The sequence below is a fragment of the Dermacentor silvarum genome, chromosome 3 (genome assembly GCF_013339745.2).
Source record: "Dermacentor silvarum isolate Dsil-2018 chromosome 3, BIME_Dsil_1.4, whole genome shotgun sequence".
Classification (NCBI taxonomy): domain Eukaryota; kingdom Metazoa; phylum Arthropoda; class Arachnida; order Ixodida; family Ixodidae; genus Dermacentor; species Dermacentor silvarum.
In genome coordinates, this window is record NC_051156.1 from 194,001,096 (window position 1) to 194,014,877 (window position 13,782).

General features: G+C 47.0%; 1 protein-coding gene across 4 annotated transcripts in view; it reads right to left on the minus strand.

The window, feature by feature from the left end:
* LOC119446390 (cationic amino acid transporter 4-like) overlaps positions 1-13,782 on the minus strand; it is a 135,583-nt gene that overhangs the window by 61,964 nt on the left and 59,837 nt on the right. The window contains exon 1 of one of the 4 annotated variants that reach the window (XM_037710813.2): positions 3,299-3,985. The exons of the other annotated variants lie outside the window; for them this stretch is intronic. The gene's annotated coding sequence lies outside the window, so the exon portion shown is untranslated. Of the gene's footprint in view, positions 1-3,298; positions 3,986-13,782 lie in introns of those variants that run through there. 4 annotated transcript variants of the gene reach the window in all.

Genomic DNA, 13,782 nt, shown 5'->3' on the forward strand with positions numbered 1-13,782 from the left:
CTAGCTAGGTGGAGAGGGGGGGGGAGGGCTGCGCAACCCGAAACCGAGGGAAAGTCCAGAAAGGGGAAGTGGTCCTGAGCGCGCCGCGTTCTCTCCAAAATAGAACCCGACAGAGTGTCTCTGTCTGCCCCTGCTTCAACGAAAGCGCGCCGGGTTAGAGCCGAGAACACCACGCGCCGGGCAAAAGAGACGGCGTGGATGCGACACCCTAAAAGTCGCGACGATGATGCCAAAATAGGTGTCCACGAGTTCCCCCGGCAGCGCAGAGACGACAACGTACATACGCCACTTTGGAGCGCGCCGGCATTGCCGAATAGGTCTATAATAGACCGGCGGTTCCCGCAACCTCTTTAGCCCCGTGTGTGACCCCTTTGATTCGTTGACTCGGCATTCTGAGAGCCCCCTTCGTGCAGGACTCTTTTGTGTTTGTTAGAAGATAAAGTGTCTATCTATCTATCTATCTATCTATCTATCTATCTATCTATCTATCTATCTATCTATCTATCTATCTATCTATCTATCTATCTATCTATCTATCTATCTATCTATCTATCTATCTATCTATCTATCTATCTATCTATCTATCTATCTATCTATCTATCTATCTATCTATCCTTCCACCTACGTTTTATCATCCAGGCTCTATATACGTATTGCAGTGTCATCATCATCATCATCGATCGCAGTTTACAATCGATCAAATTAGTGATGTTCCATGATCAAAAAGTACATGAAGTTGTATCAAACGCTATCGAGTCAGGAAGTCCGGTTCAACAACCGACCCTTTTCCTTGCCTTTTCACTATGCTCTGATCCACTGCGTAAGCGAAAATATTCACTTTCGTAAAAAAATGCCTCGCCACGCACTTCGCTCACACTTTCGCTAGACCATTCTCGTTGAAACGCACCTGACGAACTTTCCCTTTCAGAACCCCTTCGGTGTCCCATGCGCCACAATGTAAACCAATTGTGCCTATGTAGCGAGCTATACATGAGAAAACACGCTTTATCCACCGTGACACTGTATTTCAGCCCATCTTTTCTTTTCGCATTCACCTGCGAATTCATGGGTGCCAGGCTTAAACCCGAGTGAACACGGTATACTCTTTCTCTCTTTCACGCGCACGCACAAACAAGCAAGGGTTCGCAGTTTTCGTCGACAACGTGAGAGGTCAGCGCGCTGACCCGGTCACTGGAGCGCTCCTTAACTATAACGGCAGTAAACGGCCGAGAATGCGACCTCGAAAAAAAATCGTTCGCCGCCAAAGAGGAACTGGGACGCGGTTGTAAAGCGTGCACGTTACGACCGTTACCTTTTGCAGGGTCTCGTTCCAGTTACAGCGGCTTGGAGAGGTTCTTCGACGTAATATATACAGAGGCACGCTAACAATGTCGACGAGCAAGGCGTAAACTTTGCGGTAACATAAACCGAAGTGTTTATTTTCGTCATCGTTACGACATCGAACTCGACTTTCTTCGGAGTGTGTTAAACAGATTAGACAGCGGACCTTTTTTCAGAGACAAACATTCTTGGACCATGGCCCCACGCGTCGCAGGCTTACGAAGCGAAGCGGGCATTGCTACAATTCATGAAGTAGACTGGCCTCAGTGACCAAATGTGAAGTGTTGGACAACCGCACGTGTTCACACCGAGAGTACCTTCTTCCCTCTCCCTCCTTTCTTTCTTTTCATTCATTTAAACCCCTTCCCCGTGTAGGGTAGCAAACCGGACGTGCCTCTGGTTGATCTCCGCCTACCTCTCCTTCATTGTTTCCCTCCTCCCTCCTCCTAAACCGAAGGTAAACAAAGTGCGAGTTTTGCTTGCAGCGTTCATTCACTCCAGCTTATCAGAATTTCTCTTTGTTTTTTTAACACCTCTGCCCTTATTAGGCTGTCCGCAGGTACAAATGAGCAAACTAGATTGCTTGATTACTTAAATGGCACCGCATTTCGTGCTGTTTTTCGGTCCTTATGAAAGCAGAAAGTCATATGATTAGTAATTATCTTGCTTTCTTTCAAATCCTAAACAACAAAAGGAGAACAAAAATTCAATGAAAAATAACGCAAAACTGGATGTTATTTGAAAACCGTGCCTCACCTTAATTGAACTGTAGACTCTTGCGTTGCGCTTCGAGATATTACGCAAGCCATCTTTCTGTGTTGTTACGTTTGCCACATTTGAAACTGTTCATTCAACGAATGAGTCCTTCTTTCAATCTTAAGAAAGTCAAATGACACGGGACGAGAAGACGCAACACAATCGCACGTTCATATTTTAGGCCCCGTGCGAGAGCGCTCGCATAAACGACAATAACGCGATGTCAGCTACACGGAACTGCGTATATTGAAGGGTGGCCCAATTTTTTGTGTTTTCTTTTGTTAAGAAATCGAAAATGAGGGGTGCTTACTTAATTTTCAGTTTCGATAAGATTCAAGGATCAAAACAGTCATGCAATCGCTTAACCAACAAAGCAAACGAAATAAGTAAACAAAAACATGGGGAAAAAACCAATGCTCGATAACAGTTGACCTACGTGCTCTTTTCCTTTTGTTAACGACATAACCAACACACCAATTACTGGCGTCTTCTCAAAACTACTGCGAAAGAAAAAAGCGTCAGCAAGATACTAACGCGACCCAATACATTAAGGACTGTCTTTTTCTTTTACCACCACAAAAGAACGCCAGCTTGACTCCACCAGGCTACAACTCAGTTTGTCGTTAGAGAAGCGTTCTATCGTTCCCATGGTCCCCGACTCCAATTCGCTCAAATTTTTTCCTCTCTCCGAACCGTCATTCCCCTCATAATCGCTAACGCAACCAGGTGTAACCACGGCGATAACGTCATCCTCACCCTTTCCCCATCCCTCCACACTCTTTCCGTAGGTTTTATCTGCCCGTGTTTCATCAATAATCACCACGCCTATCTTACGTCCCGATAGATGCCGCTAAACTTGCGGGCGCACCTCTCGGTATTAGGCGAAAAAACAATGTAACCAATGATGTTAAGTTATACAAAATGTTCACCGGATCGCACCCTTAGCATATACATAAACAGCGCACCAAGTCGTTTCCTTCTCACCTCTCACAGTACTGCGCATCGGTGCCAGCAAGCACCCCCTTCACTGTCCACTATTTAGTTCTTCCTTTCGACAACGAAGACAGTAACACTAGTTGGCTCCCGCCCAACGCGCCTTTTCTTCAGCGCGCGTTGGGCAACATCCGTTAAACAACGCTTATAACCAACCCCGGAACGAAGCGGTCAGAGAGCAAAGCAACGAACTGGTGCATATACTCACGTCTTCCTCCTCCGCCTTCCAAAAACAACGGGACCGGTCCGTCTCGTAGGCGCGTCGGCGGCTTCGTGTTCACGGGCTTTGAGGTGCGGTCGCGCCGCACAACTCGTCCCAACGACGGGACGACAACAACAACGCTGCGCCTCGGCAACGCAGCAACCGACGGAGTCGCAAAACGCGCACAGCGACGAAGCACCGCCTCCGTCGTAGCCTCGCGTGTGACGCCGGCGAGCTTCAACGCGGAAGCCGCTGCAACAAAGCAACAAGGCGCCGTTGCCGACTCCTCCACCGCCACTAGCACCACCGGTGAACCCCGGGATCTCGTCCAACAGTGTCGTTCCTCTTTGAAGCGGCTCGCGACAGAATCCCCTCGTGACACACTGCGGTACGGAGAGACGCGGCGCGATTCCTTCTTTTTTTCGCTGAGCCCTTTGCGTGGTCCAACCGGTTTAGGGCAAAAAAACGCCGACGATACGACACAGTGCTGCTGCTCCTGCTGTGGTGAGCGCCTCGCAGAAAGCAAGCGAGGTTTGCGCCCCTGTCCGCGGGAGTAGCAGACGATGCACCGGCAGGCCAGCAGTAGCAGACGACGGCGACCAGACGGAAGACAGACGGGTCGACCTGGCCGGAGCCGAATCCAAACAACGGGAACCAAACCCCGCGCACCCCGATGCTACCGGCGGCGCGAGCTCTAGACACGCTTTCCCTCTCACCCTCTTTAAGCCCAAGCACACACACACGCACGCACACAGGAGCGAACGAACGCAAGGCTTGTAGTATCACCCGCCCAGCATAGCCACACGCCGACACCCTTTCCCTCGGTCTCGCCGAAACACTCTCCCCTTCGTCACCGTATCCTCCTCACCGACTCCGGGGTCGGTTCCCAGCAAACGCCAAGCGGAGGGTTGGCGACGCGGAATCGAGGGTTAGGGAGGTGGGGGGGGGAAGAGGCATCATTACGTCAACGAGGAAATGATAATAACAAAGTAAAGAAAAGGGGGCGGATTGGGGAAGACCGGGCGATGATTCTGCTTTGCAGTTCAGTATTGCTCGCTCTTTCTTTTTTCTTTCGTTATTTTTCCTCTTTTCCTTTCTGTGTGTGTGTGTGTTTGTTTTTTCTATCATTGCTGCCGAAAACGCCGCTTTTTGTTCGCGGGCAAAGCCGGCACGATCGGTGTTCGCGAAGTGTTCACCCCTGCTTTTTCTATCGCGGCACGCGCACATCTCTGCTTCTGAATTACCTATTTTTTTCCCTTTCGGTGGCCGTCTTTGGGGCATGGTGGAGAAGCTTCGCACACGGAGCCAGCAGCAGCTTGTGGCACGCGCCAGCAGTGAACACCGGGCATCCTGTGTTATTCCCCCTCTCTTGGCACTGAGATCCTCTCATCCTTTTAGAGTGCTGGCTGTCTGCCGGCAAAAACAGTAAAAAAAAACATAACATCCCCAACAGCTGCACAACGGTGGTTGGGAGAGAACGGCCGACTTCGTATAGTTCAGCCATTTTGTTTCTCGTGATTCCCTTTCACTGACTCGCTCTCTACGAGACAAGTGCTAGAGGAACGTATTAAGATGTGTGTGCTTTTTTAATATTAATCATAGTTGCATGGCTGCCAATGATACGCAGCATTTAACGATAGCGTTGCAAACAGCTTACGAGGGAGCGTGAGTGATGAACCAGGGGCGCAGGATTTGTGTCATAGACTCTCACGTAATGTTTCATTGTAAAGTAATGCTATTGCAAAATAATAATAATAATAATAATAATAATAATAATAATAATAATAATAATAATAATAATATGAATAAAACAAACCAAACAATGTAATAAAACTTGATTAATCTGTCTGCAATTCCTCGAAGGTTGCCCTGTGTGAAATGCGAATTGTCAATGCAAACAGAATTCTTATTACATACCATATGAGGATAAATTGAGATTGCGATCAAAGAAGCAATAACTAAGCCAGTCACTGCTTAAGGCTCAAATGACACGGAGGAATCGTTTTCTTCCATGGGTTTGCTATGCACAATCAGGCTGCTTCTTCCATTAAGGCTATTTATTGGCCTACGAAATCTCAAAAAGAAAGGGAAACAAAGAACAATGAATGGAAATATAGTAGAATAAAAGTGCTCCTAGCGAGACCAGTTTACAGTTCGCCATTTTCCCGTCATTTCCATGAGGTGTGCTCGTTTGTTAGTGAAAATGCACACAACTTTCAAGCAGCCGCTGACATCTTTCCAATTTCGCTTCCACCAACCAGCACACCCTCTGGCGGCGATTGAGATATCATCGGGGCACCGTTACCATGCCCGTATATACTATTTCGCCTCTCCCACACTTTCTGACCCACCCCCTCTCTCTCTCTACGCAGATCACTTTCTCTCATCCACCTTCGTCGCCAGCAGGCCGGATTACTCCCTCCTCCTCTACCGCCACCGCCCCAGCACTTCCTCCACGCTTCCTATCGCCAGCGGACTTCCCTTTCCTGCTTCCCTCCCTCACATCCCTTCTCCTCTGTTTCGTATTGTTCTGATTCGTTGCTTTCCAAGCCCGCGTTTCCAAAAAATAGAGAAAAGAAACAAAGAGAAAAAGAAGAAGAAATTGCAAGCGGCAGTCAGCGTAGCAGCTCTTGAAAGGGCGCGTGCGAAATGGTAGGGAGAAGCCCGTGCGTGTGTGTGTGTGTGCGTGTGTGTGTGTGTGTGTGTGCGTGTGCGTGTGTGTAGAGCGGAGAGGGCGTGGCGCGTGTATGATGGCTGCACATCGCGGAAGGGAAGGGGAACGTGCTATCCGACGCCACTTCCCCGATACCATAACGCTTCAAGGTGAACTCACTGTCGGCTTGCTTGGTTTACTGCCTCGTTTATCGATGCGACTGTTGTTGCCATGGTTGTTGTTGTTGTAGCCGTTCCCTCAAAAATAAACAAAGTCGTGTTGGAGGAGGAAGCGGAGAGAGGAGGGTGGCGGAGGGGCAGGTGTTCGCAGCTGGAAGAGCCGTTCTTAGAGGAAGGAGGCTGCTAAAACGAGTCGAGTAGTTTTTCAGCAAAATTTTGGGAAGTCGTTTTTTGAGCGAAGCTAACTCAACGCCCCTAAACACACCTCTTCCTTGAAAACCGCGGCGCGGCGTCCTTCGTCTTTTCGCTTCCTCCGGGAACTCTCTTCTCCTCAAACATTTGCGCTTTAATCGGAGAGATACTCCGAACGTAATCACTTCAAGGTTCCTGACTGAGGTCAAGTTGCCATCTTGCTTTAAGAAATGCATTACATTACTTTTTTTTTTTTTGCCACAGTGCGGAACTCGTGCTTGCTGTAAGAGGTGTCGTGCAATATACTATATGGGTTAGTCGCGTGAGTAACACCGAAAGAAATTCAGGAAGTTCTACACCTCAATGCTACGTTTCGGTTATGATGCATACTACAACGGAGTGCTTCGACTTAGTCTTGACAAATGTGTTTCTTCAGCGTGTGCCTAAACTACTAAGTGCACAGATGTTTTCGTGTACCGCCACAACCAAAGTACTAATGGCCGCACCGTGTCCGCCAGTTGAGGCAGGGGGGGCCTCGGCAGATTATCGTAGCGACTGAGCTACCACTACGCTAATAGCCCAATGAGCTCTTGCACTAACAATTTTCGTTAAGTGTAAAAAAAGCACCGTTCGAAGAAAGCGCTCCGAGGCCAAACAGCGGCTTGGCTTTCGGGGAGTCATTTCAGGCACCGGAGATTTCGGTGCCACTTCCTTCCCACTTTTTTTTTTTTTTTTTTCATTTGAAGGCATCCTATGTGCTTTGTAGAGCGCCTAATGGGGAAATGCTCTAAAGAAAGCTGGAACGTGCTAAAAAAGTTGTCGCAGTTTCACCTGAAAGGCGAAGCATCAATTGCGATAGCAAATTTGAAGAGAGCTATACGGAGTAATGATAGCAGCTTTATCAGCTGTATAAACTTGGACATGCAGCAGCACCGGCAACACGCAGAACTGTTGTCGACGCCACCGGCGTTTTGCCCGCGTTCGCTCAAAATGCGTGCTGCGTTGGTGACTGTTACCGGAGCCTCTGATATAAATAGGCACTTCGTGCCGCAGCTAAACGTCGCCTCCCTTCCCTGCCCCTCCCCCACAGCCTTTCGCGCGTCGGAAGAAGGTACGTTTACTCTACATATATGGCGATTGTAGAGGAGGAAAGAGACGCCTACTTCTGCAGCCCTTAAGGGAGCACAGCGCAGAACGCGCGTTTGTTCTCCGCCGTGCGTTCACTCCCCGTGAAAGCGCGCGTCCCTCGCGCTCTTTCACTCGCACATACAGCGTTCGGCGGCGATCGGCGACGATTTCATCTCCACTGACGTCATACGGAACCTCACGGCGACGGCGACGGCGACGCCGACGGCAGAAATCTGCTTTTGAGTGTCCATATAATTGCTATCGCAATAAAAAACCTACTCTACGTTAGGCGCGCATGATGTGAGATGACATGCAAAGCTTTCAGTTTTCAGAAACAAAAAATAAAGGGAGAGGGGGGGGGGGGAGAAGGAGTCAGTCTTCCCCTATTAAGAACGCATGAAAAGCTGCACAGCCGTTTTCTTTACGTCCCTATCGCGGACTATGCGGAAAGTGCTGGGTCTCTACTTAGGTGTTTTCTTTCTTTTTTTCTTAGAGGTATACCGTGTTTATCACGGTATACCGCTAACGCACGGTTGACAGCGTTGCAAGCCTGACGCCCAAGCGAGCAGTGAGGTCACATTTTTTTTTATTTCGCGGGGTTTCTTCAAATCACAGAAAAGAAGACCCACATGAAAGATAACATCATGAAAAAAAGAAGAAAAAAACACTTCATTAGGATATACCTGGGCACGCCCTCTACAATTTGTGCGATTAAACTTATACCCTAAAACGAATATGTGGAGTATAAGTCGAATTGAAGTTAGATAATGCGCTAACTAATCGCACTTCGAGATATATTGCGTGTGAGCTCTTGCTCAGGCGCTCGCTCTCGCAGTGCCCGCCAGGCACTATATTATATATATATATATATATATATATATATATTACAATGCCGCAAGGCAGGCTTCATCGCGAGGAAAAAAATTGCCGCAAGTATAAACTGCAAATATGCCGCCGAGCAAAGTTGAAAAGACAGAAAAAAAAAAAAAACCGACATGCGTTGGTTTCAAACGTCTCTCGACTTCTTGTTGAAAAAAAAAAAAAAAAAAAAGCTTGACTGAAGTTGCGTGAAACATTCCGTACAAACGACTGCTAAATGGATGTACGCGTTGTCATGGCATCACCCTTCTCATTATCATTCATTCAACAATTTAACGTTGTGCAGTGGAGGCCGGGGACATATACTTGCTGCCAACGTTTCCAATATCATAACTTCATTCGAGGACTCACAGAAATGGGGAAGCCCACGAAGGAATGCATAGATTGTGGCGCATTTGGAAAGTAACTTCAAATTTACCGAAAAGAAAAGAAACGCTAAATAGCGACACAGTGACACGTTATGGCATGAATACTGCCACTATATCCGGCTAAAACGCTGAGGCGCCTTTTACACATTGCTAAAGGTTTCCGCAGTGCTAATGAACACCACATCGAACTGCGTATGTAGTGCGACCTTCATCAGACCCACGTACATAAGAAAAAAAAAAAATATTAAAAAATAACCCCGATTCGAACCATGCGTCTGCAAACCTGCTACATATCGCGTGCCCGACCATCGCGCCGTGCAGATGCATCTGATTAGCACGTCGTGCTGACTTATGGTAATTATAGCTTGGTACGTTGAGCGAAGTTTCCTGCTTGTTTATTGCACTTCAGGCAAGCGAAACCGCGTAGGCAATGCTGGCCAGCATCCACTGTAATCGCGTGAGTGATCTAATCGCGCTGACGCGAAAGAACCACGAATGGTGGCAAACAAGGCAAAGGTAAGCTAGCTTCTAGTTTTCTTTTTACTTTTTTTCTGATACCGCGTAGAAGACAGTGATGCAGATTATGTTTATGTATACAGAAATGCTAATTAGAGTGCGAAATTGCTTTTCAGCACTTCCCCACCACTTCACACCATTGCGATGTGCCTCAGCAATATATTTTCTAAATTAGAATAAACATAAATAATAAAAAAACGCAGATACTTGTATTCTACGCATCTTCTCGTATAGGCATGTAATTCAATTGTAATTACGGACAATTTTGGCTCAGCGGATTTCGGGAAACCACACAGACAATGTTCTCGAAATTGGTAGTGGAGATTAAAAAGTGTTTCTTTAAATAATAAAGCGAGACAAAATGAACTTTTAAGCTTCTTTGCAATTTGTGCTCTATGTCGGGCTATGTAGCCTATTTTATAACACTCTTATTCACAATACGAAGCTCCAAACTTGCACAAAGGACAATACGTTTTCCACTTTGTAGGAGGGGGGCACAGTATTGTAATTAAATATGATTTTTATAAACTAGAATAACACATTCAAAAATCGGAGAATAAACTTTACAGAATTGCATAAATTTCACCCACTTAACTTTACTATATTGCGAATAGAATAGAAGACACCACGATGATAGTATTTTCTTTCAGTTCCACGTTTTCTCGCTTTTACTGAGAGTGCAGTTATACGAGCTAGAAATTGGGTTTGATGTGTCTGTCCTTTCCATTACGTCATCATCGTCCCTCGGGCCCATCCTCTAATTCTCAGCTTCTCCCTCACCAGAGTTTTTCACAAATCTTTTCGTTCGTACGTGTTCTTTGAGATTGGCCGGACGCCTTCATTAATAGTGCGTCCTGCGTCAGGATTGGCCGGAATTTCGCTCGTACAAACAGTTCAATCGTGAGGGCTATTTGCGAATACGGGCGTATTGAGAATGGCCGGACGCCCTCGCTAATATTACGTCGTGCATCAGGATTGGCCGGAATGTCGCTATTACAAACAGTTCTATCGTAAGAGATTCTTGCGAACCCGGGCGTATATGTTGAACAAGGACAACACTTGTCATGAAAGGTAACATTCACACCGCGTGTCTTTTATTTTAAATATTTTCCGACCAATTAATATTAACTGTGCGAAACAATGGTATCAGTGGTCAAACATGAAAGTCGCGTAATTTTACTGGCACGGCTTCTTACGGGCAGGGTATTGACGCATGTGCATTGTCATTATTACGGGTCATACACGGTGTGTTAAAGCTTCTAAAGGTGTCAGAAATATTACCGCACCCGCGTATTTCGCGCCCGCATTAGTCAGACCCGCGTAAAGTCAGAACACCACCCGTGAAGTTCAAGCGCAGCGCTAAGCAGTCAGTATACTTCGCCCTTCGGGCGAAAATGCCCTTTCTTTTTTTCTTTTTTTCTTTTTTGTTTTAGAAAATCGCAGATGAGCCTCCTGATGCCGCAATCGGTGATTGACCCTAATTTTGAGTTACAGCATCGCCTGGACGTGACATTTTCGCTTCACAGTAATGCTCCGCGCCTGTCCAAATCTGGTGCCTTATGTAACCGAGAAAACGCAGTCGGTTCCAGACGCTCATTCCGGAAGCAGCCGAGATTTTCCGCGTAAATGGGCAGTAAGACGTCTCGTATGTATACATGCCGTGGACGCTGGCTGGCTAGAGAATCAAGCGTAATCTCACTCGGGGAGGTTGACCGACAAAACAGAACGCGCTGACGCGCATCTGAGGGGGACGGGCGTTATTTGGGCGTCCCGAGGTTCTCTTTCGTGGCATATAAACACGACCTCGTTTCCCGCCAATGGGCCAAAAAACAACAAACTGCACCCTTGCGCAATCGCTTCCTGCATCGCCTTATACTTAATGCAGTTGTACGTAGTGCTATGGACACCGAAAGCGTTGTTCACCCCCCCAATCAAGAGTGCGAGAAAAGGGAGCTAGAACTCGAGCCGTGTAGTTTGTAGAAAATCGTGCCTCGCAATCACACGTAATGATATGGGCAACCAAATGTGCATACTTGTCCTCTTTTTTTCTTCTTAACTTTTAGCGCATGCTCCCTGAGAATTAAGGTGAATCAAAGTGAATTAAGGTGGATTAAGGTGAATTAAGGTGATTACGGTGGATTAAGGTGAATTAAGGGGGATTAAGGTGATAAACAAGTTCTCATGCTTTCCCATTCAAATAGCGTAAGGATACTTAAGTGACTGCCAACTTTTTTCTAATTGTACCTCGATGTCGAGTTCAGCACCGAACGAGCAATTTGCCTTCATTGGTTATCAGCGCTCACAATATCGTATACCGTGTTTGAAGAGCATATACGAAACGAATGTAAACTTCCTCGCTCGTAAGCTGCACAGCGCTGCATGCAATTGACGAAGCGAACTATAATAGTAAGTGGTTCGTGAGGAAAGGGAAAGGTTGACGCTATCTTCTGCAGCCCTTGAGGGAGCACGGCTCAGCGCCAAGGGACTATAAACAACAACTAAGGCTCACATCAACGGATGAGGGGGAAAAAAATTGTCGCAGTTTCACCCGAAAGGCGAAGCACCAATTGCGACAGCAAATTAGTAGAGAGCTATACGGAGTAAGGATAGTAGTTTTATCACCTATATAAACTTGGACATGCAGCAGCACCAGCAACGCGCAGAACTGTTATCGACGCCGTCGGCGTCTTGCCCGCGTTCGCACCGAACGCGCGCTGCGTTTTTATACAAATACGTATTTGGTGCCGCAGCTAAACGTCGCCTCCCCTCCCTCCCTCCCGTCCCCCCACAGCCTCTCGCGCGACGGAAAAAGTTGCGTTTGCTCTCTATATATGGAAAGGAGGAAAGAGACGCTTAATTCTGCAGCCCTTCAGGGAGCACGGCGCAGAACGCGCGTTTGCTCTCCGACGTGCGCTCCCTCCCCGTGAAAGCGCGCCTCCCTCGCGCCCTTTCACTCGCACATACAGCGTCCGGAGCGCGCTTACGATTTCATCGCCGTTGACGTCATACGGAACCTCACGGTGACGGTGACGACGGCGGCGACAGAAATCTGCTTTGGAGTGTCCAAATAACTGCAATCGCAATAAAAGGGAGGAAATGCGGTATGGGTGCACCTAGGCAAAGGACACGCACGAGGGCGAACGATACATGCGCATTATCGAATCGACCCTGAAATACACAACATGCACAAAACGCTGCTATCATGGATCTCGTTCGATACGATATGCCTTGTCCTTGTCTATATATCCGAAGGCGAAATTGCTGGCTCGTTCGTTGACAGCGACGACGCCGTCCATAAGGCTCGGTGGTGTGGGTTTCTACCGAATTCGCACTGCTCTCTCTTTTTAGTTTTTTTTTTCTCCGTACCTGTTTCAGTAAACTTTTTTTTTCGTGAACATCTGCGACGTTTCTAATCACAATGACATGCAATTGATATCACTTGCTTCTGTTTACATTAGCTGAAAATGCCTGTATTCGTAACCAATGCAGAAACAGTGGACACCGCCGATGATGTCGTGAGGCATGCGCGCTTTTCAAAATATTGGTTATTTGATTACTTACTTACTACCCTGCGAAAGCAGCACGTAGGGACAGGTTTCACAAAATCTATTTCGCAGCTATTCTTGTAGGAGAGAGTATGAAGAATTAGGGCGCCCAATTTAGGCAGAACTGAAGTACATGCAACATGCGTAACTCCTTAATCGCGTCGCGAAGCGTTCGCAAAATCCAACTGTGTTAAGTTCCATAGTGGAGATTAGGCGAAATAACGTTTCTACATCTAAATATCCAACTGTGGTTAGGTTCTATACGTGACGATTACAGAAAGAATGTTTCAACATCTAAATAATAAAAAAAAAAGTAAGGGAAAGACGCGAAGCAGGACCGGACGATCTGATGTGCACAGAAGATAAACAGTGGTCCGTTAGTTTAAGAGAATGGGTGCTAAGAGAAAGCAAATGCTGTAAGAGAAAGGAAATGCTGTCGGGGACGCCGAGCGATTAGATAAACTGAAAAGATGACAGAATTTGCAGGCACTATAGCGTGCGTTCGGTAGATGCAGGATAGAGGTTCTAGGAGATACCCGAGTGAGGCCTTCTCCATGAAATTGACTTCAAATATAGGCTGATAATGACGATGATTATTCCGATGAGGATGATGAGGAGGAGGAGGAAATAATATTTAAATGCAGCGAGTTCGAAACTGCGCAATTCAGCCTCCCCGTGACGAAGTACTACATGAGGGGCGGGCGTGAGAAAAGCTGTCACGACTTGAAATATATGATAAGATTATCGTCGACGACCTAGCTGTATAGTTAGTGATCCGCTATGAAGGCGAGGTGAGCGGGAGGGTCATTCCCACAGGACCAGGCGTCATTTCATATACATCACGTGTATAACAAAGTGCCTAGCGTCCCAGTTACAATTAAGCCATCTCGCCTAAGCTTGCTGTTAAGGGTGTCGCTTTTAAGTCAGACAAAAAGAAAATGGTTCACCACTATTTCAGAGGAATCGGTTAGGTTATAACGCGACAGAGAAACGCGTATTCTAAGAAGCAGTAGAAGCTTCGTTGCACATT